The sequence below is a fragment of the Lynx rufus genome, unplaced genomic scaffold (genome assembly GCF_022079265.1).
Source record: "Lynx rufus isolate CCGP_SWC_20201006 ecotype Redwood Valley unplaced genomic scaffold, mLynRuf1.p SCAF_8, whole genome shotgun sequence".
Taxonomy (NCBI): domain Eukaryota; kingdom Metazoa; phylum Chordata; class Mammalia; order Carnivora; family Felidae; genus Lynx; species Lynx rufus.
In genome coordinates, this window is record NW_025814896.1 from 13,648,548 (window position 1) to 13,676,291 (window position 27,744).

At 38.8% G+C, this 27,744-nt stretch overlaps 1 protein-coding gene across 13 annotated transcripts in view; it reads right to left on the reverse strand.

Moving 5' to 3' along the window:
- Positions 1-27,744, reverse strand: part of NCOA3 (nuclear receptor coactivator 3) — a 141,023-nt gene that overhangs the window by 59,570 nt on the left and 53,709 nt on the right. For 11 of the 13 annotated variants that reach the window (XM_047068017.1, XM_047068016.1, XM_047068014.1 and 8 more), the window contains exon 2: positions 8,459-8,540. The exons of 1 other annotated variant lie outside the window; for it this stretch is intronic. The gene's annotated coding sequence lies outside the window, so the exon portion shown is untranslated. Of the gene's footprint in view, positions 1-8,458; positions 8,541-20,122; positions 20,231-27,744 lie in introns of those variants that run through there. One more of the 13 variants, XM_047068008.1, reaches the window with a different exon arrangement.

Here is a 27,744-nt window from a genome sequence, read left to right on the forward strand (position 1 = left end):
CTGTCTCTCTCTGTCCCAAAAATAAATAAACGTTGAAAAAAAAAAAAAAAAAGATGCATGGGAAATCATTCAATAAACATTTCAGATAGATAGATAGATAGATAGATAAAGTGTTGAAATAAGAAACTGTCAAGCCACAATTTTACAACCAGTGAACAGTCTTTCAAAGTTAATGTGAAATAAAAACATTTCCAGATAAAAGTTGAGACAATTATCCACAAACACTTCTGTAAATAAAAGGATATCTATCCTTCGGACTAAGGGGAAAGGACAGCAGGTGAAAACTCATATATAAGAATGAATGAAGAGCATCAAAAGTGTCTTTTGCCAAACAGGTGGTTCTCTTTCCTTCTGAGATTTGCTCTCAAGTCTAAGATCCTCATGGACAAGACAGTACAAAGTAGTTTTAAATCCTGGTATTTCGGGAAACAGACTCTGGCTAATGCACTACTGAGCTAAGGGAACTTCCACAACTTTACAAATGTACTAGAGGACAATTTAAAATGTGCAGATCTCTTTATACACCTAAAGGAGATGACTTCTTTAGAGCAGACTACAGAAAAAGATGAATAAGCAAAACAGAATTACATAGGATTGAATGAACTAGTGAAGAAATTTAACTGCTGTTTGATTTGGATTATTATTTAATGTTTTCTGATGGGTAAATGAGAAAGCCCCTTTTTCTTTTTCATCTACCTCTAGCCCTCAATTTAACAAATTACACTTACCCAAACTAAAAACACTTTTGCTTTCAATTTTTTTAATATTTATTTTTGAGAGAGAGACATAGAGAGACAGACACAGAGCACATGTGGGGGAGGGGCAGAGAAAGAGGGAGACACAGAATCCGAAACAGGCTCCAAGCTCTGAGCTATCAGCACAGAGCCCCACACAGGGCTTGAACCCATGAACCAAGAGATTATGACCTGAGCTGAAATCAGAAGCTTAACCGACTGAGCCACCCAGGCGTCCCCAAACTGAAAACACTTTAAAGTGGCACCTGATTCTAACTCTTCAAATGTCAGCAGTGTATGCGTGCACGTGCAGGCATGCTCCTGAATAAAAAAGTAAAGACTCTCCTCTCTACTTTCCATGCCAATAATGTTAATTGCAAAGGTTTAGTAAAAATTTGTCAATCGATTTACCAGGGTAATTAATTGGACAACTGAGACCATTATCTTGAATGGTCATAACTGAGAGAATCATTCGCATTTAATCAGGCATGAAAAGCCCACCATTAACAAAGACTGTGCTTCACATAAGTCAATGCTTATGAGCCTGGTACCTACTCTTAGTTTTTAGGAACCAAGGTGGAAGGAAGGTTACATTCAGAGAGGCCCAAGACTTAGTAACTTTAGGGAACCTGGAAAAGAGATGATTTCGCTCAAGTTTATACGTGAAATCTGGTACCAAGAGTTTGTTTGGATTGGTTTCCTAGTCTCAAGATACAAGAACAAATAAAAGAGACTTTGAAACATCAATCCTATATTCCTCAGGAAAACTTTCAGACAGAAATTAATCCTGTAGCCTCAAAAGTTGCTCCATAAAATATGCACAGGGGCACCCGGCTGGTTCAGTTGGTAGAACATGCAACTCTTGCTCTCAGGGTCATGAGTTCAAGCCCCACATTGGGCACAGAGCTTACTTTAAAAAAAAAAAAAAAAAAAAAGGCTCAAAGACACTTTTACCAAATACATATTTTTGCACCTATGTTAAAAAATAAAAAATAAAAAACACTGTAACTCAGCCAAAGCATGAGAAGAGCCTTTTTTTAATGAACTCAAGAATCAGCTATGGGACTTCTGCTTTAATTCGAGAGAGTAACAAACTCTCATCCTACCGTGAACAAGACAAATCATAAGAACAAACTATATTCAGATTATCAGAGAACAGGCAGTGAAAAACTGTTGTCCCGGAGATTAGGGAAACATTTGAGGAGAAAGGGGCAACTGCTAGTACCCAGTCTTTTCTGCCAGAAAGCAATTTCCACATCACAGCACAGAAAGAGGGACCCAAAAAGAGCCCAGCAATCTTGAATTGACAAGACAATGACCAGAATTCAGGATGTCCCAGCAAGCCAAATTCTGCAGGGCAGTTTCTCAGAGTGATTGAAAAATTGTAGGGATTCACAAACTGATTCTGAAATTAGTATCAAAATGCAAAAGCCGTGGATTAGCCAAAGCAATCACCACCAAAAAAGAAGTTGAAAATTTCACATTACTTACTTTCAGACCTTACTATAAAAGCTATAGTAATCAGGACAATGTACGTGGGCATAAGGATTGATCAGTGGAAGGGAAAAAAGACCAGAACAAGATCCTCATGTATACGGGCAGTTGATTAAGTTACCAAGACAATACAATGGAAAAAGGTTAATCTTTCCAATAAACAGCTCTGGAACAGAATATCCACATTTTAAAAATTGACCTTCAATCCTTTCTTCACACCATACACAAAAATTAAATCAAAATGAATCACAGACCTATATATAAAAGCTAAAAGTATAAAAACTTCTACAAGAAAACAGAAGAGAAGATCTTCATAACCTATGGGTAGGCAAAGATCTCTTAATACATCAAAAAGTACTAATCACAAAAGAAAAATCTGATAAATTGTACTTGAAAATTCAAAATGCCTGTACTTCCAAAAAATTAAGAAAATAAAAAGGAAGGACAAAAAACAGATGAAATTACCCTTAAAAGGTATCTGGTAAAAATTTGTAGCCAGAATATATATTCTTTTTAAACTTCTACAATAAGAAAACAAACTGCCCAATTTTAAAAAATGGGCAAAACATTTAAATAAACACCTTATAAAAGAAGAGATAAATGTGGTTAATGAGAAACTATTCTATCATTACACATCATGGAAATGCAAATTAAAGCCACAATGCAATAACACTACCAATCCCATTAAAATGGTTGAAATTTAATAAGTGAAAATACCCAATAGGAACGATACAAACTTAACTTTTACCTTGCAAGTGCAATAAAAGGGGTATAGTCACTTCAGAAGAGTTTCACAATTTCTTATAAAGGTAAGCATACACTTAACTAGAATTTAAATTAAAAATTGGAACAAGGGGCGCCTGGGTGGCGCAGTCGGTTAAGCGTCCGACTTCAGCCAGGTCACGATCTCGCAGTCCGTGAGTTCGAGCCCCGCGTCAGGCTCTGGGCTGATGGCTCGGAGCCTGGAGCCTGTTTCCGATTCTGTGTCTCCCTCTCTCTCTGCCCCTCGCCCGTTCATGCTCTGTCTCTCTCTGTCCCAAAAATAAATAAACGTTGAAAAAAAAAAAAATTGGAACAAAAAAACAAATAAATAAAAGCTATGTCTTCTGACTAATTAGAATTGAAATGAAAAATTGAGGGGTGCCTGGGTGGCTCAGAGGGTTGAGCATCTGACTCTTGATTTCAGCTCAGGTCATGATTTCAGGGTGATGGAGTCGAGCCCCTCATTTGGTTCAGGGCTGGGCATGGAGTCTGCCTGAGATTCTCTCTCCCTCTGCCCCTCCTCCCCTGCTTATACTTGTCCTCTCAAAAAAACTTAAACAAAAACAAATAGATAGGATAAGCATACACTTGACATTAAGACCCTGCAATTCTATTTACTCAAGGGGGAGGGGGGGAATGTATGCAGAGACCTGTACTTGAATGTTCACAGCAACTTTATTCATCATAATAGCCAAAAACCAGAAATTAAAAGTTGTGGTATATTCCCACAATAGAATACTACTCAGAAATTTAAAAAAAATTTTTTTTCAACGTTTATTTATTTTTGGGACAGAGAGAGACAGAGCATGAACGGGGGAGGGGCAGAGAGAGAGGGAGACACAGAATCGGAAACAGGCTCCAGGCTCCGAACCGTCAGCCCAGAGCCTGACGCGGGGCTCGAACTCACGGACCGCGAGATCGTGACCTGGCTGAAGTCGGACGCTTAACCGACTGCGCCACCCAGGCGCCCCTAGAAATTTAAAAAAACTACTGATACATGCATTGATGTGGATGCATCTAAAAAATATACTCTGTGAAGTGAAAGGACTTTTACAGTGTGACTATGGAGAAACACAACAGGCTCTCCCACCCTGCTGGTTGGAATTTAAAATGGTATCATCCTTATGGACTGTGATTTAATGATATCTAACAAAAACAACATACACATTTACCCTTTAACCCAGTAGTCTCACCTCTAAGAACTCATCAATCATGAAGGTACATTCCCAAAACACAAAAATGTATATTCACAAAGTTACCCACTACAGCATTATTTTCATCACAAAATACTGGAAACAACCTATATACCTATACATAGGATGCTGCTAAATAAACTATGCAATATGCATGTAATGAAAACTATGTAAAAAATAGATGAGACAGGGGCCGGGGGAGGGGAGAAGGAATTATCACTCTAAAGGAGTATAGAGTTTCATTCTAGAAAGATGAAAAATGTTCTGGAAGTGAATGGCGTGATGGTCACAAAAGAATGTGAATGTATTTAATGCATTAAATGGCTATTTTAAGTTTTATATACATTTTACCACTTTTTTAAGTAAGCTCTAGGCCTAACATGGGGCTTGAACTCACAACGCTAAGATCAAGAGGTGCACTGGGGCACGTGGGTGACTCAGTTGGTTAAGCAGCCAACTTTTGATTTCAGCTCAGGTCACGATCTCACGGTGTGAAATTGAGCCCCATGTCAATCTGTCAAGGGCTCTGACAGTGGGGAGTCTGCTTGGCATTCTCTCTCACCCTCTCTCTCTCTGCCCCTCCCCTGCATGTGCGTATATGCTCTCTTGCTCAAAATAAATGAACTTAAAAAAAAAAAAAAAAAAAAAGAGTTGCACACTCCACCAACTGAGCCAGGCAGGCATCCCTAAATTTTACCACAATTTTTACAAATGAATGGGAAAGATCCCTTTGATGTGATATGGCCTATTTCCAGGAGATATTAATAAATGAAAACAGCAAAATACACAGAATTCTACGTCTGTGTGGATTCCCAGTATGTATGCCTATTAAATTTATTTTATCCTGTTTAAATTAAAAAAAAAAAATACAGCAAAGCACAAAACAGTACATGCAACATGCTACAATTTTTGTGTAAACAAAAAGTAAAAAGAAAATAACATGTATCTGCTGGCAATTACCAAAAGAAATGCAGGGAAGGCTGAACTCAAAACAGTGAGGTTGGTTACCTATGAGAAATGAGGGAAATGGGATGGAAAAAATACAGAAGGGAAGTGTATCTTCTGTATAATTTTAACTTTTGAAACCATGTTCGTTTTCTACAAATTCAAAAAATAAATCCCATCAGGAGTGCCTGGGTGGCTCCATCAACTAAGCATCAGACTCTTGATCTCAGCTCAGGTCTTGATCTCAGGGTTGTGAGTTAAGTCCACATTGGGCTCCGCACTGTGTGTGAGGCCTAATTAGAGAGAGAGACAGACAGACAGACAGACACAGACAGAAGTATAAATATACTTCTGCTAGTATATTATAACTAGTCCTTACAAGGTGAAATATTAAAAAGCATAAGTAAAAGTAAAGGAAAAATAAAAATAATAGACAATCAGAATGAGAATGAGCATTAACAAAACCCTGAAACTCAAACAAATAAATGAACCTGATTTTATTTCGAATACCGTAACTACCTTATGCAGAAAGAAAGAGCATGAAGTAAAAGTAGGGAGGGGAGGGGAGGGGAGGGAGAAAGGAGGGCTGATTCAAGCAATTTAAGAATACAGTATTTATTTATTTATTCTCAGTCTTGGGCAAGATGGTTATGAGCAAGTGAAGAACTACATATAAACTGCCCGCTCACATGAAGTAAGTTTGTTTATTGTGGTGAAATGGGCGAAGTAATTCTGAAAGTATTTTAGATGTAGTATGTAGGACAGAGCGAATGAGTAAATGCACTGACAATGTTGGGAGCCAAGGTTCTCATGGCATAAAAAAGGGACATAAAAATGTGAAAAGATAAGTGCAAAGAAAGAGCCCTGTAGATAGGTAGTGAAGCTGGACATACTGATATAAAGTCACGATTTCTAACCCATGTATATGCATGTTACAATGAATGTGTTTATGTGCAAATATGTTTATGTATACAGGTATGTGTGTATAAACATGCGTATTTTACTAGCTATCTAATACTATTCCCCACAAGGACACAGAGATCGATTAAAACAGTTCCACTTTCCAAACCTAGGACAACTGGAGAACCAAAATAATTAGGTAATGAATTTACCAATTCAAAACCTAGGAATCCATGAGTCCAAACTGATATACAGGGCTTGTGATTACACATTAATGTCAAGGGCTGACTGGTGGTAGGAAGGGAATACCGGAATCAGAAAATAACCATTTTGGAACCATCACAGTGAAAAATTCGATCAGATAAGAATCATCAATGAATGCTACTAAATCTAGGGCAAACTGTGATGAGAAACATACTTGCACTGTCTCCCCATAAAATGCTTACTGCTTGCAAAAGAAGGAAAATAAACTATATAGTGGAGAAATCTGGCAACATCTTGGCCAAGTAATCAATATTAACATCAGAATACGGGGCAAAAGACACCATGTGCCTCCAAAAATTGTGCATCTTTCTCAGGATATCACATCACCTATACAGTATTCCAGCCAAGAATGCATAGCCTCAATCTAATCACAAGGCAACTGCAGACAAACATAAAATGAAGACTATTCTATTAAAAGGGGGAAGGGTTGTGTTCTTCAAGAATGTGAATGTCATGAAAGGCTATGGAAAGATTCCAGGAAAAAGGAGGCTAAAGAGAAATAATAACTAAGTACAGCACCTGACCCCAGATTGGATTCTGTACAGGAAGCAAGGGAAATGCTGTTAACAGACTTTATTAAGGTCAACTGATCAGACTGGAAGACAGACCATACATTTGTGTCAGCGTCCATTTACAAAGTTGGTAAGTGTACAATAGTTATATAAGAGAATGACCCTATTCTTAGGAAATACCAAAGTGTTAGCAGAAAGAAGCTCAATATATGTAACTTCCCCTCAAATAATTCAGAAAAGAACTCTACATGAGTAGAGAGAGTGGGAAGGAGTGACAGCACATACAGATGCAAATAATAAACAAGTGAGCAAATGTGGCTAGAGGATATTTAGATGTCCTTTTATACTCAATTTCCAACTTACATAAGTTACTAAAATAACTTCCAAATAAAAGGGTTTTTTTTTAACATAAATACTACGGAGATAGTTATCTACTATATTCAGAATATAATGTATATATATCATAATTGATGAAAGGATTTTGTGGGGAAATAGCAAGAGCAGAGACTGGATGGAGGCTTAGATAGATTCCCAGATAAAGAACTGTTTCAAATGTCAGCAAAGGGAGTTTGTACTTTTCTTTCCGTAAGCCAGGGAACGGCAGCACAAAGCTTAGAGCATAGCAGAGACTTAATTAAAAGGGACGTACGTAAGGAAATTGTGTAAGCAAAATTTCAAGTGCTAGAAACAGTAGGTAAGAGGGAATAAAGAGACATGTGAACAAATACAAGCATGAAATTATGGGGTCTTGGCCTGGGAAGTTAAGATACTAGCAGAAAGTGGTACAAGTACGGAAGACATGAAAATAGAAGACCGGACATCGCCCGTTTACTAAATTACTAAATGTATCAGGTTGGGGGCAGGGAGGAGCCAAAGATGACTCAGATTTCAAGCGGAGCTAACCATAAGAATGATGGTATTACTAACAAAAAGAAATTTAACGAGCTAAGCAAAGCATAACTGCTTTCTTGGCTATCAGACAACTTTTTCTATTCTCATTTCTCCTATTCTAGTGCAACAGGAGTTAGGAAAAGAGTTATTATACGTCAGCACACGCAAACTGGGGAAACTAGTCCTCACAAGGTGAAATATTAAAAATAAGTGGAATTTATTCAGATTTTGAACACACACCATTAAAATATACACACAGAAGGGAAAATGGGCATGTTGAACCATAACACATAGTTCCCTGCCTCCCTAAAAAAGTTACGTTTGTATTTATACACATATATATATGAATATACACATATACTCGCTCATTTTAAGACCATTCAGTCGGGGCGCCTGGGTGGCGCAGTCGGTTAAGCGTCCGACTTCAGCCAGGTCACGATCTCGCGGTCCGTGAGTTCGAGCCCCGCGTCAGGCTCTGGGCTGATGGCTCAGAGCCTGGAGCCTGTTTCCGATTCTGTGTCTCCCTCTCTCTCTGCCCCTCCCCCGTTCATGCTCTGTCTCTCTCTGTCCCAAAAAAATAAATAAACGTTGGAAAAAAAAAAATTTAAAAAAAAAAAAAAGACCATTCAGTCAACTCATACTATCGTTAAAGATAAAAACTGTAACACGAGTTTAAGATTAAATAATAAATGAAAGGAAATGGGTATCTTCAGAGGATAAAGACAAAATTACAAAGGATTGAGTCAAAGTAAAACTGAATTACCTGGCTAACCAGTCAAATGACGTTCAAGTAGGAGCTTATTTTTATTGGTCTCTGACTCCACTGTTCAGCAAGTATTTTGATCCTGAGAACAAAAAAAAGGGGAGGGGATGTTGAATTTTATTGCCCTTTCTTAATGTAAGTAGTATTATTAGTCACACACAAATTAACCTTTCCCATCATTCCCTTCTCTGGACATACATGAAATAAACAAAAACAAAACATGCTATCAAGTTCAAGTCCTCCTAGGAATCTGAGGTGATGCCTTATTTTGCCACACAATACTACTTCTGCTTACAAAGTCCGGTGTAGCATATACAATATACCGTGCCACAGTTTGTAAACATGAATAATGCAAAACAGGAGATGAGGAAACCAAACTCCTGTCCAAAAGAAATACTCAACAATTAACAATTAAAAACAATACTGATATCTTGGCAGAAGCGAATGCTTAAATACCCGAGTCCAAAGACAGAAATACCTACCAGATAGGTGGGTGGATGGATGAATAAAGCAAGCAAGCAAGCAAGCAATGAAGAAAAAAAGGAGAGAAAAACCATGGATGTTTTTCCCCCTCTTCTAGTAAAGACTGCATTTGGGCCACCAACAAGACATATTTTTAAATGGGAAAGGAAAATGAGGAGTTCTTCAAAATAATCTGCAATAGAATACGTGAACATATAAACAGCTTCTCTATACTTGAGGAAATAGAGAGCAGGCTATGATGCAACAAAAAAGTAAGCCAATAAAAAAAACATTCACCTTCACTTTACAAACTTCCAAATGTAACAATACAGCAACAATCTGATTACCACTAACTCTAGAGGTGTATATATCAAGACAATAGCCCTAATTATGCCCCAAAGTTCATTGCATTCATGCTGGAATTTGCAGGTCTGTTGGAAAGGGGTAAAGAAAAAATTATGTATATACAAGTTCCATATCACAGCCTTGGCCAATCCACGTGGACAAGAGAGGGACAATCAACCATAACCTATCTGCATCATGCGAAGGGTCTGTTGCACTTCTGAAACCCAATTTAAAGGTGAGAAAATTGAGGAGTGAGAAGGAAGCACATCACATGTTCACAAACGAAAAGGAGGAAAATACAGGTAAGCGTATCAATACCACGCAATTAAAGTCTAAAAAAGAGCTATTATATCTACTAACATACCTATTTCTCATTACAGTATAGTCTCTGGCTTATAACAGAGATGTCAAAAGAGAGCTGGTTCTTGGAAAACATCTTCAATCCACGATAATATAACTACTTGTTAGCATAATGGTCTGAAGAGTGGAAGGTTTGGAGTACACCAGATCTAGACTTAATGCCCAGCTTTCACTTACGACCTAGATATTCAACTTGAAGGCTTTTTTTAAAGATTTTTTAAAAAAATTTTTAAGTTTATTTATTTTTGAAAGAGACAGAGATAGCAGGAGTAGGGGAGGGGCAGCCAGAGAGGGACAGAGAGAGAGTCCCAAGCAGGTTCCACGCTGCTAGCACAGAGCCCAATGTGGGGGCTCGGACCCACGAAACTGCGTGATCATGACCCAAGCCAAAACCAAGAATTAGACACTTAACCGATGGAGCTACCCAGGCACCCCTCAACCTGAAGACTTCTTTGAGCCTTAGATTTCTCATTATAAAACGGGGATCACACCTAGTAAGGCACTTGTGAAGATTAAGGGAAATGCTTAAATTACTTATCAGTACCTGATGCATAAATGCTCAATAAATAAAAACTATTATTAGCCAACAAAAGACTATCTGACATCTGATTTAAGACTATCAAAGCACAGGGGCACCTGGGTGGTTCGGTTGGTTAAGCGTCCCCCTCCCTTTCCCTGCTCTCCTCTCTCTCTCAAAAAGAGAAGACAAAAAAATCCAAGCACATTCAAATAAAAAAATGGGAGAAAATACAATCATTAGTTTTAGTGTCTGAATGAACCCAATGTTTTAGTACCTGAATTTTTATGATATCTAATTTAATTAGAAGAAGGTGAAGGGTGAAAGGAAGGCAGAGCTTCTATTAAGAAAGCCCAAGGTTTTCTGGCCTGGTTTTAAATCAAGTTTCATTTCAGCAATGGTTCTTTTGTTTTTGCTCCTTTTTACAGGGGAAGGAGGAAGGTCGTGGGGTAGGGTTAGCATCTACAGAGCAGGATGAGTGGGGAGGAAAAGGAATTGGAGTCAGAACGTACGTGGTACCATAATGACTGGCCCAGGAAACGAGTACTGCTCCCTAGTACGACAGTTGGCAAGAGAGCCTACATGAACACAAGTGTTCCACTATTGGTGGGGACACCCAAAGGAGTGCAGACCCACGCTACTCTAACCCATAACCCCCGGGATGCAAAGAAACACTATCCACAAAATTTCCCCTCCCAAGAAGTGTGCAGTTGGGCTGGAGTGGTCCCCAGAAACTCACAGACAAATGACTGGCTTGCCTACCAGGACTCTGCAGGGGTAGATAGGCTAAAAAGTACTATACAACAGGGGTGCCGGGCTGGCTCAGTCAGAAGCGCATGTGACTCGATCTCGTGGCTCTGAGTTCAAGCCCCACATAGAGTATAAAGACTACTAAAAAAGTAAATAAAAAAAACTTTAAAAAGTAAGTAAATAAAAAGTGCTATACACTAGATCCTATAAAGTACAGAACCTGGGAACGCTGCAGTTAAGCTGTCTACAACCAAGGTTCTGCAAAGGCAACAGTCCCAGCAGATTTCTTGGGACTGTATTTTTTACCTTCAACAAAAATAAGCATAATTTTTTCATAATTTGGACTTCAGTCTATCACAAACACAAGTCAAATCACACTGACAAAAACTAAATGACGTGTCCCCAAAATACTAAATATGGGGAGATGCAGGTTAATTTTTCTACTAGAATTAACGAAAAATGTGATTGATGGGATCCACATTATCAAAACCTGCATCACTTGAAATCTAATGGGGAAGAAAAAAAAATTAAACTGAGCTTTGTTAATAGCTTGTCTGAGAAGACGTGCCTCCAGGCCAGAACAAAGAATCAAACTGGGGGAGGGGTGTTGACAGAAGAAAACCCAAACTATATAATGCTGATGCTTGGAAACATCAGTAGTACAAAAAGAGGCCACTGAATACCATGAACATGACTCTTTTGCTGTTGAAAATGGAAGGGGGCAAGGATTCTGCTATTCATCATATTAAACTCATTGTTCCTGCCATGCTACTGTGGGTAGTGCTCTGAGGGATTCTCTCATTTCCCTAAAAATCCTAGAGATGGGGAATCACCATCTTTGGTCAAGTCAGCTGTTGTCCACTCCTCTCCAAAGCACTACGGAATAAATTTACCCATCAATTTCAGGTTAAAGTTTACATGATATTGGTATAAATAAAACATTCTCTTGAAGTTGAGATTATTTATAATAGTCTCAAAAAAATAATATATCATTTTTCAAAACTGTAACAACAGATTTTACTTGCAGCAGTCAATTGCAACAAATTTGTAGCTATACTGAAAAGAAAAAACCAAATGTAAGTTAAAAATCAAATGGAAATTTAAAATTATTTATGAAAGTGCCACTTTTTTTGCAGCTGTATAAACTTAACTCAGTTTAAAAAATTTTTTTCCTTACCATTACTTATCCATTATTATGTGTTCTAGTAAATAATAAGTAAAATGTATTTGCTACCCAAGTGCACACTAGTAATATATTGATGACAAACTTTTTTAAAAAAAATTTTTTTTAACGTTTTTATTTATTTTTGGGACAGAGAGAGACAGAGCATGAACGGGGGAGGGGCAGAGAGAGAGGGAGACACAGAATCGGAACAGGCTCCAGGCTCTGAGCCATCAGCCCAGAGCCCGACGCCGGGCTCGAACTCACGGACCGCGAGATCGTGACCTGGCTGAAGTCGGACGCCTAACCGACTGCGCCACCCAGGCGCCCCGATGACAAACTTTTTTAAATAGCAAAGTCTTTTTGACACGGAGAGGGGGGATAATTTCTAATTACACATCTAGTAAAGTAAGGCAGGGTTAACATGTATTACTAATCTCATGCTATAAACTAGAAAGGACTAAGCTGATTTATAATAATTTATTCTACATCGTCATTTAGTAAGTTGCAATAAATGTTTAGTTCTATATGGAGTCAATATGAAAATTTAAATGATGCAGTGAAAACAGAAGCCTTGCTTTCAGAAAACCTGTTTTGGAAGTCCAGCTTCTTGAGGTGACCTTCTGTGAGACATTTAAATCAACCGAATGTTTCCTGTGTACCTAGGAGAGGCCAGGCGTTACACTGGCCTGCAGAAGCATGAGCAAAATATGGTACCTGCAACTAATCAGAAAAGGAGAAGCAGGTGTAGAATGCCACTAGTGGTATGTTTAATTTTTTTTGGGGGGGGGGGGGGACAAACAGGGGAGGGGAGGGGAAGAGAGGGAGGCACAGAATCTGAAGCAGGCTCCAGGCTCTGAGCTGTCGGCACAGAGCCCGATATGGGGCTCAAACTCACGAACCGTGAGATCATGACCTGAGCCGAGGTCAAGAGTTGGCCACAAATGACTGAGCCACCGAGAGGCCCCTCCAATGAGAATATGAGAATGAACTACCTTGCCTTTTTCAGAGGACTGCTATGGTAACTGTAAAGCACTATTTTAATGCAAAACAAGACAAACCCAAAACCATTTACTTCAGCAGAGAGAGAATTAATGAAATTCAAATGTACAGATAACTTCTATAATTATTTTCCACAGTTATCATAACCAAAATGCCTTTTCTTTTATAATAGAAGACAAAGGCAAAGAAGAAAAAAAATTGTAAAATGTTAGCCGTTTGTGTAAAAAGTACAGGAGACATAGGAAATTTTAATGGGGTGTACATACAGGTTGCTAAAAATGAAAGGTATTTTTAACTCAACATATCTAGGAAATTCTGCTTACACAACAGTGCTATCACACAGATAAGCATTGGCAGTAAATATAACCCTTCTACATTTTTAAAATTACCTTGAGGTGAAGGGGAAAACTAAAAAATCCAGTTGGCAGCCCAGTTTATTAACAAGCCCCGGTATCTCTGGCCGAGCTGCAGTTAGTACTAACGTGGTTACTAACACAGCCATGCAAGCAAGTCGCCTGCCGGTGCTTGTTCTGCCTCCCTCTCCCCTCTCTTGGAAAAACTGCATGCAGTACTGCACGATCACACAAAATAAATACAGGAAAGGGGGTGGGAGGGTTGGGTGGAGAGCTGAGCAAAGCTCTGGGCTCCACCAGTGGAAGGCGTTCCACAAGAATTGCTACAGGGTCAAAAGTTTACAGTGGTTTCAATTTCACCTCTTAGCAGCCAATCAGAAAACAGACACTGTACGCTGACCCCTCAGGCTGCAAATGAACATTAACTCATTGGCTACCGGAATTGCAAATATTCCTTTTCTGGTAGGCTTTTCTTTTTCATTTTTTCTTCTTCTTTTTCAAGGGGGGAAGGAGTGGGAGAAGGCAAAGAACATTTTTTAAGTTCAAGGTGACAATTTTACTTAAGACCATGTATTTTAAGCAGGTATGTGAGGGAAGAAATGATCAAGCAATTATCTTTCTCCTTGAAACCAGTTTCTGTATCCTGTAATATCTAACAAACTAATCATTAATGCTAGTATCAAATCAAGGCAAAGAGTGAACTTAGGCAGGTTAAGGAGAAAGATTTATCTCCAAGAGGCTGCAATTCTAAGAACAATTTATAATATGATGAAAGACATTGGTTGTGTTTCCAATAATGCCTTAAAAATAACTCAGATAATTAAGACACTTAAGTATTTATCTACATCCCAATTTTTTATCTACATAAATTCCCCACCTCTTCTCCAAGTCATTCATATACACATGCAACACGCCTGTCCTTTTCATACTCTGCATCCAGCAAAATGCAGGTATAGCTCCTAAGGTTTAAAGCTTTCTTTTCCCATATTTCACCTCTCCTAACACTTTAGTACCAAGGAGTGATCTTTCATACAATAAACTCAAGGGTGATCTCTTTGGCAATACACACAACTGCTCCCTAATTCATTCATTCATTCATTCATTCATTCATTCATTCATTTTATGTAAATCTACAAATGCAGTAAACATCACTAAACTAATCCATTAAATACTATTTTCAACATTCTATATTTAACATTAAGCAAGGGTAAAATGAAGATCTGTACCCATACACACCTTAATTATCCTACATTTAAGAATGAGATTTCTTTGAAGCATTACATGATAAAAGTGAAACAGCTATGTTAACTACTCTATCAGAATGATCTGTTAAATCCTAAATAAGCAGATGTGTGAATCAGTAGTTAGCAATATTTTTCATTAATACATGGCAGTCAGATTTTAGCAGTCTTACTGGCTTTAAAATTTTAAACTTCTATTTAGAAGCCCCTGTAGCCACTACCACTGCCTAAGAAAATGATTTCACGTAACATACTCATTTTCTTACCCAAGCTAGCAAAATTAAGAAACTAGTCATTTCTGAACATCCGAAGGTAACTAATATACAAAAGTGCCTTACTTTATATATAACTGTTGCTAAAGAACTTCAAAATAAATCCATAGTGTATAAAGTTTCCACGGCAATTTAATGTCAGTTGTTAAATCAGTAAATAAAGAAACTTGATACAGATAAAGTTTTTTAATTTAGCATTAAAACAAGTAATTTTCTAGTAACAACTCCTAAGCCTTCATGACGTTTATGCATATTTGCCAATAAAAAAACCTACACATTTAAAATCTAGTAGTTTTTTTTTTTTAATATGGCCTGCAGAAGCGTCTTTTATACATTAAATTAGAGGAGTCTTCTGTATATCTTCTTTTTACAAGATGGCCTCATTTTGAAAGAAAATGGATGCGATAAAATTTTACATCAAGTCAGCATGTTAGCAAGAAGCTTTTCTGTGTGTTCTGAATTTGATTAATACAAGCCAAGGTCACTTCCTGAAAGATGCCTACCATTGCAGCTGCAGGCAAACTAGGCTCCCGAGTAAGGATTGGGGGAAGGGAATGGGTGATGGCATTTATTAACACTGAGATAAACTTCCATCTACGCTAGCAGCTGTATAAGAAGGGGGCAACATGAAGATTCCAGAATTCCTGGCATATAAAGATTAAAATATTTCCAGTCATTAATATTTAAAAGCAGAAATTTAATCATTATATAATGTTCACATCAAAATTATATCAAAAATATCCTCTGGGTGCCTGGCTGGTGCTGTCAGTGGATCATGGAACTCTTGCTCTCAGGATTGTCAGTTTGAGCCTCAAGTTGGGCGTAGAGATTACTTAAAAATAAAATCTTCAAAAAACAAATACATAAATAAAAATTCAAAATAAAAATATATCCTCACTGCAACAATATATTAAAACATTTCACTCCTAATACTATACAAATCATCTACTACCAAATACTGAAGTAAATTTAGTATTAATACAATAAGACCTCCATGCAAAATAACCTACAAAGGAAGAGACAGGCCCCTGAAGAAGATAGATTCAGAGATTCAATTTCTCCCATCTAAAAACCAAGGGTAGCCGGGGTGCCTGGGTGGCTCATTTGGTTGGGCGACCGACTTTGGCTCAGGTCATGATCTCAGTTTGTGAGTTTGAGCCCCGTGTCGGGCTCTGTGCTGACAGCTCGGAGCCTGGACCATGCTTCGGATTCTGTGTCTCCCCCTCTCTCTACCCTCCCCTGCTCATGCTCTGTATCTCTCTCTCAATAATAAAAATAAAACGTTAAAAAAAATTTTTTTTGTTAAAACCCAGGGTAGCCTAAAGTCAAGAAAGTATAAATCCAAAACAAAAGTCTATACTGCAAAATACCTGCTAAAGTTTTGTGCTGAAATTCAATTAATTTTCCTCTCACCAACATTAATACAAGTATCACAGTTTCTATGCTCAAAAAACAAGTATCATCAAAATAAACATTACCAGTAACTAGAACAAATCCTCTAACTGAATAATTATATGCCAAGATTTAATTGAGCAGTTACTATGTACTGTTAGGAAACCATACTAAGTACTTTGTCAGTCCTCTTTGAGGTTCTATATACATCTCAACTAACTGGATAAAATATTAGGTAGAGTAAGAAAATCTATAGGATTCTTCTAATTTTCTAACTTTCTATTTAACGTTGGATAAATTAAATTGCTTTTGTGTGCGTTTTCCCTACCTGCCAAATGGAGTTACCATGACATTCCACAGAGACATGTAATCAGCAAAATCACCTCTGTATTAGTGGTTGTATAATAAACAACACCTGGGGTGCCTGGGTGGCTCAGTCGGTTTCATGTCTCTTGATTTTGGCTCAGGTCATGACCTCACAGTTCATGAGTTCAAGCCCAGCCCAGAGCTGCTGACAGTGTGGCGCCTGCTTGGAATTCTCTCTCTGCCCCTCCCCCTTTTCTCCCTTTCTTTCCATCTCTCTCTCTCTCTCTCTCTCTCTCTCTCTCAAAATATATAAATGAATTTTTGTAAATAAATAAATTTTTTTAAAAACACACACAATACCTGTCTCTTTTTTAATCATCAGCATGTTAAAACGCATGATGTTTCCATTTTGTACATAAATTGTACATATTGTACATTAAAACGCATGATGTTTCCATTTTGTACATATAATTTTGTCCCTCCCTTATGCTCCCCATCATTGTATCTTGATTGAAATAACTTCAACAAAAAAATTAATAGATGTTAGAGGCTCAAGTTCAAACAAATTTATACAGTTTGATTTTTTTTTTTAAGTCTTTTACCTTCAATGACTGGCAGAAAAGGACTATTAACAGGCACAGAGCCTTCCATATATGTAAAGGGCTTTTTAAATCATTTTAGGAAAAGGAAGGCAACCAGGTTTAAAAAAAAAAAAAAAAAAAGGGGGCACCTGGGTGGCGCAGTCGGTTAAGCGGCCGACTTCAGCCAGGTCACGATCTCGCGGTCCGTGAGTTCGAGCCCCGCGTCAGGCTCTGGGCTGATGGCTCGGAGCCTGGAGCCTGTTTCCGATTCTGTGTCTCCCTCTCTCTCTGCCCCTCCCCCGTTCATGCTCTGTCTCTCTCTGTCCCCAAAATAAATAAAAACGTTGAAAAAAAAAAAAAATTAAAAAAAAAAAAAAAAAAAAAAAAAAACAATGTGAGAAGTCCCTGAATTCAGAGAATCTAGTTGCTGGTTGCAGCAGAGGAAAGCATTCAGAAGGGTTCAACAAGACTTAATCATGTGCCTTTGAGATGGGACAAATTCTAAAAATGGACAAAGGGTAAATAAAATTCATCATTCATACGCCTTCTCACCAGCACACCTTGTGAGGCACTCAGGAGGGGATAAACTTTCCTCAAATTCTTTTCTCGACCACATGAATTATTCCAAAATTAACTCAAAACAAAGCAAAGAGTTAAGCAGTAGTTAGCTTCTTGCCATGTACATCAGCGTGAAGGAGGTGCACTCATTCCTTCACATCTCCAGCCACATCATTCCTCTCCCCTGGTTTTATCCAAGTACCCAACGTGTTCCTTCCTCGGCAAGTGAGACCAACTCAATCAGGGTCAGGGCAGCTAGCTGCCTGGTCTTCCTGTACCAACCCAGCTTCTATGTCAAAAATAGAACCTGAAAGGAAACATCAGCTATAAAATAAAAACAAATGTTGGCCTGAGTGTCTTTTGCTCTGCCAGAGTGGTTCACAGACACAAGTTTGAGGATTGCTAAGAGTCACAGATTGTTTAAAAACTTTGTTTCAGTTATTTTCTACAGCATCAAACCAGATAGACTGGCCATCCCACAATTGAAAACTTCCATTACAAAAAATTCAAAGTACTACACCATATAGAATGGTATCATTACTCAGTAATAATGTAACTATGCCATATGCTCTTTAAAAACCATATTGGACTGGGGTGCTTGGGGGGCTCAGTCAGTTAAGCAACCAACACATGATTTCGGCTCATGTCATGATCTCACAGTTAGTGAGTTCAAGCCCCACATCAGACTCTGTGCTGACAGTGCAGAGCCTGCTTGGGATCCTCTCTCTCTCTCTCTCTCTCTCTCTCTCCCAAAATAAATAAGCAAACAAAAAACACATTGGACTATGAGCCTCAGCTGTAACTCTCAAGTGAAAAACCAACAGGTTGTCATTCCAGTGCTTACCACAGTCACAATAAATGTAAATCATCCATCATTTCACAAATGTTTGCTGAAATGATGCCATATTATACACTACTGCTATTCCAGCTTCTGTGGATACAAAGCTAAACACTACATGTGGCCCTCATAGAAGTCCTTAAATTCATACAGCCTAGTCCCCTGGGCATGGCAAAGGAAGGGGCTCTGAGTCTAAATAGCATTAACATGTGCCTTTGAGAGGGGATAAACTCTAAAGATGGACAAAGGCCAAAAATCAAAAAGTTTTTACATTTTACTGAGTATTAACGAGCAACAAATAAGCAAACATTTCCAGAAAACCTAAGTGCCATCCATAAAGAAAATAAGTAAGGTGGTATGATATAAAAGGGGGGGGGGGTGCCTGGGTGGCTCAGCGCGTTAAGCGTCCCACTTCAGCTCAGGTCATGATCTCATGGTTCATGGGTTCGAGCCCCGCATTGGGCTCTGTGCTGATAGCTCACAGCCTGGGGCCTGCTCTGGATTCTGTGTCTCCCCCTCTCTCTGCCCCTCCCCTGCTCATGCTCTGTGTGTGTGTGTGTCTCTCTCTCTCAATAATAAATAAACGTTAAAAAAAAAAAGTTAAAAAACAAAAAAAAAGAATATACATTTCCAAGGGTTAAATTTCCACAAGCAAAGTGTCCATGCCTTAATGGTTGTGTTTTGGGCTAGGCACAGTGAACATTACACTGTTCCTTGTTCTTCTCTGCAACTTTTTCCCTCTATTCCCAGACACTCCCCAAGTGTGGTGCTTAGAAGCAATGGAATGATCAGAAGGCAAGCCATAAAGGTTAGAAAATCATGGGGCTGAGATGATCAAAAGTAGGGAGGCAGAGTTAAGGCAAAAGAGAGTTTCCCCTAAATACATTATAAAATCCAGAAGCCTAAAGAGATCAACACATTAAAAATTAGCATATTTTTGTAGTTGTTTTTTTTTTCGTATATGTAATCAAAGCTAATCATTAACTGGACAAATCTCATACAATTTGAGCACCAAGATATAATGGCAAATAAAGGATTATAATCTCTTGAATAAGCTAAAAATTCATGAATTCATAATATGAAAATATACACCCAAAGGAAAAGCTCTCCCTTACAACAAAGCCAACTAATATAGAAGATAATGATGGAACTAGAAAATCACCATTTGCTAAATCATATTAATAATTCATTCAAGGGGCACCTGGCTGGCTCAATTCTTCAGCTCAGGTCATGATCTCGCAATATGTGAGTTAAAGCCCCGTGTCAAGTTCTGTACTGACAGCTCAGAGCCTGGAACCTGCTTCAGATTCTGTGTCTCCCTCTCTCTCTGCCCCTACCCCACTCGTGCTCTGTCTCTCTCTCAAAAAATAAACATTAAAACAATTTTTTAATTTTTTAAAAATAATTCATTCAAGAGGCAAGAATCACCAACAGATGCTAAAACTAGTGGGCATTAAGTTTAAGGAATAGTAGGCTATTTCCATAATCACAGACTCAAAACCTCTAAACTCCACAGGAAACTTACCAGGTATCTCCCACAAGTAACCTCACAGTGGAGAAAGTAGCAGACACCATCTCAACCAAATGGTTAAGGTTAAGCATCGTCAATAATGGGGCTCTTGGGGCGCCTGGGTGGCGCAGTCGGTTAAGTGTCCGACTTCAGCCAGGTCACGATCTCGCGGTCCGTGAGTTCGAGCCCCGCGTCAGGCTCTGGGCTGATGGCTCGGAGCCTGGAGCCTGTTTCCGATTCTGTGTCTCCTTCTCTCGCTGCCCCTCCCCCGTTCATGCTCTGTCTCTCTCTGTCCCAAAAATAAATAAACGTTGAAAAAAAAAATTAAAAAAAAAATAATAATGGGGCTCTTGATTACGAGAGACTGAAAAAAAAGAAATCACTTCTATGGCTCTCCTCCCCCCAAAAGTGCAGTACCTGAATCTAAACATGAGGAAACACCACACAAGCACAAAATGTGGGAACTTCCACAAAGTAACTCCCCTCTCGCCTTCAAAAGTATCAATACCATGAAACACAAAGAAAGATAAGAAACTGTCCCAGGCTAAAAAGGACTGAAGAGACATGACAACTGAATGCAATGTGCAAAATCCTGGATTTTCCTTCCCTTTAGAGGACATTACAGGGACAACTGGTGAGATGTGAATAAGACTTATAGAATAAGTATTAATGTATCAACATTAATTCTATGATTTTTTTTTAAATGTTTTACTTTTGAGAGAGACAGAGACAGTGTGAACAGGGGAGGGGCAGAGAGAGGGAGACACAGAATCCGAAACAGGCTCCAGGCTCTGAGCCATCAGCCCAGAGCCCGACGCAGGGCTCAAACTCACAAGCCATGAGACCGTGACCTGAGCCAAAGTTGGACGCTCAACCGACTGAGCCACCCAGGTGCCCTTAATTCCATGATTTTTTAACTGCAGTGTGCTAATGTGAAAAAAATTGTTTTGAGGAAATATATACTATTTAGGTGTAAAGGAGCATCGTATCTATTACAACTTACTCTCAAACTGCTCAGAAAAAATATGTACGTTTTTAAATGATAAAAGGAGAAAAGCAAATACAGTAAAATGGTAACATTTGAAGAATATGACTGAAGGTCACATAGTACTTCTTTATATAAATGCTACAACTTTTCTATAAATTCCAAATTAAAGAGAAATGAAAAATAAAAGGTAAATAACAGACTGGGAGAAAACATGTGCAGTGTCTAACTGGGACAAAGAATAAAAACCCAGAACACACAGGATCCCTTATAAATTAGTAAGAAAAGATAACATAACAAGGCAAATGGTCAAAGAATCAGAAGAGGCAGTTCAGAGTAGTACAAATGGCCAATAAATACTGAAAACATGCACAATTCTAAGGGCTTGGAAAATGCAAAATAAAAACAATGAAAGAAAACAGCATCAGTTGGCAGAAACTAGTCATTTTAAGCATGTACCCTTTATTCCATGGCTAGGAATATACCAGAAGTACACAGATATAAAGATATGTATAAGGATATCCAATATAATATCCTATAAAAGAACAAAAAAGGGAGGAAAGTAAAAATAGTGAGCATAAATAGGCAAATATAAACTCTAACTTCATGTAAGCTCCTTGAGGTTAGATTCCAATAGGTTTTTAAGTTTATTTATTTACTTTGAGAGAAAGTGTGCACAAGTGGGGGAGGAGAAAGAGAAGGAGAGAGAAGGAGAGCGGGAGGGAGGGGGAGAGAGGGGGGAGAGAGAAGGGGGAGAGAGAGGGAAAGACAGGAAGAAAGAGGGAGAGAGAGGGAAAGAGAGGGAGAGAGAGGGAGGGAAAGAGGAGAGAGAAGGAGAGCGGGAGGGAGGGGGAGAGGGGGGAGAGAGAGGGAAAGAGAAGAAGAGAGGAAGAGAGAGGGAGAGAGAGGGAGAGAGAGGGAGGGAGAGGGAGGGAAAGAGAAGGAAAGAGAAGGAGAGCGGGAGGGAGGGGGAGAGAGGGGGGGAGGGAGGGGGAGAGGGGGGAGAGAGGGGGGAGAGAGGGGAGAGAGAGGGGAGAAAGGGGGGAGAGAGGGGGAGAGAGGGGGGAGAGGGGGGAGAGAGGGGGGAGAGGGGGGAGGGAGAGGGAGGGAGAGGAAGAGAGAGGGAGAGAGAGGGAGGGAGAGGGAGGGAAAGAGAAGGAGAGAGAAAGAGAGCGGGAGGGAGGGGGAGAGAGGGGGAGAGGGGGGAGAGAGAGGGAGAGAGAGGAAGAGAGAGGAAGAGAGAGGGAGAGGGAGGGAGAGGGAGGGAGGGAGAGGGAGGGAGAGGGGGGAGGGGGAGAGGGAGGGAGGGAGAGAGAGAGAGAGAGAGAATATCCCAAGCAGGCTCTGAGCTATCAGCAAAGAGTCTAATTTATGCGGGGCTCAAATTCACAAACTGGGAGATCATGACCTGAGCAGAAGTCAGACACTTAACCAATGCAGGTGCCCCAGATTCCAGTATGTTCTATTTGTTAATATTTATCTCTAATAACTAGTACATGACAGGTACTCAGCATATATTCGCTCAACTAATGGACAAATGGTTAAAGAAAGGATATTCCAAATGGTATATTATACAGCAACTGAAAGGAACGCAGCATAAATTTATAAACACTAAAATTAAAAAAAAAAGAATGCAGGGCGCCTGGGTGGCGCAGTTGGTTAAGCGTCCGACTTCAGCCAGGTCACGATCTCGCGGTCCGTGAGTTCGAGCCCCGCGTCGGGCTCTGGGCTGATGGCTCAGAGCCTGGAGCCTGGTTTCCGATTCTGTGTCTCCCTCTCTCTCTGCCCCTCCCCCGCTCATGCTCTGTCTCTCTCTGTCCCAAAAATAAATAAACGTTGAAAAAAAAAAAAAAAGAATGCAGTAGGTGTACATATATAACCACCTAAAAAGATGTCCATGAAATAAATGGAAAAGACAACTTGTAGGTAACATATAACATGACTGTTTCAGAGTGAGACATGTCTGCATAGCTATGTCTGTTTATACTTGGGGAAAAGTAAAGAAAGCGTCAACAATTTTGATAAACGATTAAAACTCCTTAATGTAACATACAAATTAACAGACTAGAAAAAAACAGGTAACATGCACCCAGAGTCTTAAATCTTTGATCCAGGGGCGCGTGGGCGGCTCAGTCAGTTAAGCAACCAACTCTTGATTTCGGCTCAGGTCATGACCTCACGGTTCATGGGATCAACTCTCATGTCAGGCTCTGCACTCTCTCACTCTCTCTCAAAATAAATAAATATACATTTTTAAAATATCTTTGATCCAGATTCTACTTCCAGGAGTCTATGAAAAGGAAGTACAGTAGTCTCCCACCTTAACTGCAAGGAAAACATTCCAAGAATTCCAGTGGATGCCTAAAACCAGGGACCGTGCTAAACCATATACACTATGGTTTTTCCTATATATATTTACCTATGATGAAGTTTATCAATTAGGCACAATAAAAGATTAATAACAATAAGAAAAAGATACTGTAATAAAAGTTATGTGAATATAGTTTCTAAGTATTGTACTTATCTTTCTTCTTGTAATGATGTGATGTGAGATGATAAAAAAAATGAAGTGAGGTGAATGACCTATGTTTTGTGACAAAGCATTAGACATAAAAGCAAGATGAAGAAATACATATAACTGTAACACAGGATAAAGAAGAAAAATTAAGGAAATGCACTGAAATGTTAATGCCCAAGATAACTACTATCCTTTTTCTACTTTGAAATTGCCCCAATATTTCCAAAATCAGCTGGATTTGCTCTTATGATCACAAAATAAAAGGTAGGTGACAAGGATGTGATTTATTTATAAACATTCCTAAACTTATATTTGAAATACAAAATTCTAACCCCTTACCTAAACTAGATCGTAAGCCCAATTCCTGACCATCATTTGCCAATTTAAACAAAACAAAAAATCAAGACAAGTCACAGACTGGGAGAAATTATTTGCAAAACTGATCTGATATCGGATTTGTATACAAAATATACAAAGAACTCTTAAATAACAGTAACAATTATCAACATAAGAACACAACTCAATTTAAAAATGGTAAAAAATCTAGACACCACCCTAAAGATATACAGATGGCAAAGAAGCACATGGAAAAGATGCTCAATATCATATGTCTTTAAGGAATGACAAATTAAAACTAAAATGAAGGGGCGCCTGGGTGGCGCAGTCGGTTAAGCGTCCGACTTCAGCCAGGTCACGATCTCGCGGTCCGTGAGTTCGAGCCCCGCGTCAGGCTCTGGGCTGATGGCTCGGAGCCTGGAGCCTGTTTCCGATTCTGTGTCTCCCTCTCTCTCTGCCCCTCCCCTGTTCATGCTCTGTCTCTCTCTGTCCCAAAAATAAATAAAAAAACGTTGAAAAAAAAATTTAAAAAAAAAAAATAAATAAAATGAAACACCACCACACATCTAGTAGAATGGCTAAAATCTGAAAAACAACAATAACAAATGCTTATGAGCACACAGAGCAACAGGAACTCTCATTCACTGCTGGGGAAAATGCAAACGGTACAACCACTTTATGAAGACAGATACTGGCAGTTTCTTACAAAGTTGAACATACTTTTATCATAGGATCCAACAGTCACACTCCTAGGTATTTACCCAAGTAACTTGAAAACATGTCCATACAAAATCTACACACAAATGTTTAATAGCAGATTTATTATTTCCCAAACCTGAAAGAAACCAAGATGTCCTCTAATGGGTTAAAGTGGATTAACTGTTGTATATCCACACAGTGGAACATTATTCAGCAACAACAACAAAAAAAATGCATGGTCAAGCCAAGAAAAGACATGGAGGAAACTTAAATGCACATTGCTAAGAGAAACAAGCCAATCTGAAAAAGCTACATATGATATGATTCCAACCATATGACATTCTGCAAAAGCCAACACTGTGGAAACAATAAAAAGGTCAGTGGTTGCCAGGGGTTCAGATGGAGGGGAGGAGGAGGAATAGGCGAAGCACAGGTAACTTGTAAAGAGCTGAAACTATTCTACACGATACTGTAAGGACAGACCACATTACAAGTCTGTCAAAACCTACGGAACTAGGGGCGCCTGGGTGGCGCAGTCGGTTAAGCGTCCGACTTCAGCCAGGTCACGATCTCGCGGTCCGGGAGTTCGAGCCCCGCGTCGGGCTCTGGGCTGATGGCTCAGAGCCTGGAGCCTGTTTCCGATTCTGTGTCTCCCTCTCTCTCTGCCCCTCCCCCGTTCATGCTCTGTCTCTCTCTGTCCCCCAAAAAATAAATAAAACGTTGAAAAAAAAAAACCTATGGAACTATAAACACAAAAAACTGAATGTAAACCGTGGACTTTAGTTAATCATCTTGCATTCATATTAGTTAATTAAGTATAACAAGCGTGCCTTGTACCACTCTAATGCAAAACGTTAAGAGGGCAAAGGGGGCAGAATATGGGAACACTCTATTAACTCCTCAATTTTTCTGTAAATCTAAAACATTCTATAAAGTCTATTAATTTTTTAATGTTAAGAATCACAAAGAAGAGCGCGCGCCTGGGTGGCTCGGTGGCTCAGAGGGTTGAGCGCCCAACTCTTGATTTCGGCTCATGTCCTACTTTCGTGGTTTGTGGGGTCAGGCCCCACCCCACTCTCTTTCTCTCTCTCTGCCCTCCCCCTGCTCCCACAGGCTCTCTCAAACATTTTTTTTAAAAAAAGAATTACAAAGAAATATGCTGCTTTTTCAAGTGGACATCTAACACAAATTAAGTAACTAAGTTTTGGTTGTTTTTGTTTTTTTTTTTTAATAATTGAGTTGTATAAAACTTTCAAAAAAAGGCTGCCGAATTTTTATACCACATAGCTTACTTATGCCACCCAATACTTCCAAAAAGAAAAGTAACATGACAATTCTTCACCACAAACAATGCACTCTTCTGGGTCATTAATCCAGCCATGTTGGTCCTCAATGATAAACCTGCTTCAATGATAAATTTAAACTTAATTCAACACTGAAGTTTAAAATTCTCACACAATTGTCGTTAAGTCTTTGCAATATTGTCTGCATTAAAAAGGAAAAAAATTTAAGATTTTTTCCTACCAATTTAAAAACATATAGCAAATGTCTACTATGTACCAAGCTAAATATACTGTAATAACAGTTTCTGACTTATCGAGGAAATTAATCTAATATTCCAGTGAAAATCTCTTCCAATAAACTTGTTCTCAGGACCGTTAAGTAGCGAGAAAATACAAACTTTCAGATGTTACCAACACAGAAGTACAGACTGTAGTGATTCACACAAAAACCTCAGAGCTATCTTACCAAGAAGAAATTTAACCTGCAAAATTACAAAGTATTTTGGTATTTTTGGATCAAATACAAAAAAGCACAAACATGTGACTAAATAAATCAGGGAAAGGAAATATTTTAAATCAGTTTCACAGGCAGCTCCTTACCTCAATCAATAACCCAGAGTGGCTGGGTAGATTCACACAGAAGGCAAGCAATGCAACCTTGACAATTCCTAATAATGACAAAGCCTTCAAGTACCAATTGAGCACTTAAGGGACTGCTGTTTATTACACGGACACCCTTTCAGGCATATGCATAAACAGCAAACACCACTTCTGGCACAGGTCTTGAAGAATATAAAAGTTTGCACATAGGCAGTTCTTTGAAGCACTACAGGGAAAAAATACGTTCAGGCTTTTAAAAGAAAGACACTAGTAAATCTATTAGAACTTAAAATTTCCATCACCAAGAGACTTGTATAGCACAAGTAGAAAGTAAAGCAATAACCGTATTTTTACAGTACTATAAAAGTGTTAATTACAGTAATGCTATACATTAAATTATCAGAAAAGTATCCCATTTTACAGACAAGGAAGGACTCCAGAGCTGTAATTTGTCCTCTCTGATGAAGCACACATTCAAATATGCTAAGATTCCATCTGTGGTAAATGGGAAATCCTAACATAATAAAAATATTCTAAACAGATTTAAACCACTCTGTGTAAACCAATCTGCTTACATTCAGCTGCATTAGGGCCATTAATTAAATTCATTCAGGTAAAAGGCCAGCAAAAAATTCTGTAAGTCCTATACCAACATTTTAAATAGAAAAAAAAAAAAATGGCCATTACAAGCCACTTTTATAAACAACTTTCTAATCACAACCTTCTTATAAAATATAACCAATCAGGGGAGCCTGGGTGGCTCAGTCAGTTAAGCAACCAACTCTTGATTTGGTCAGGTCATGATCTCAGGGTCGTGGGACCAAGTCGCTGCGTCAGGCTATATGGTGAGCTGAGCCTGCTTGGGATCCTTTCTCCCTCTCTCTCTGCCCCTCCCCTGCTCATTCACTCTCTCTCTCAAAATAAATAAATAAACGTTAAAAAAAAACTGGAATCTACATTAAGAAAATTTGGTGAGCACCACTCATTAACTGATCAAATTATACTATGAAAGATTGTGTTTTGCATACAATTAATCCCAAATAATTTTTACCCCTTTGTCAATCCAATTATTTTCATTCACCATTTTGAACCTGGGGAAATAAATTGTTTAAATTATTTTAAACTACATCCTTCCATAAACAGAAGGAAAGGAACAAACATTTACTAGAATCCTAGGGTGCACAGCATTTCATTGTCCATGCATAAGACATCAAAA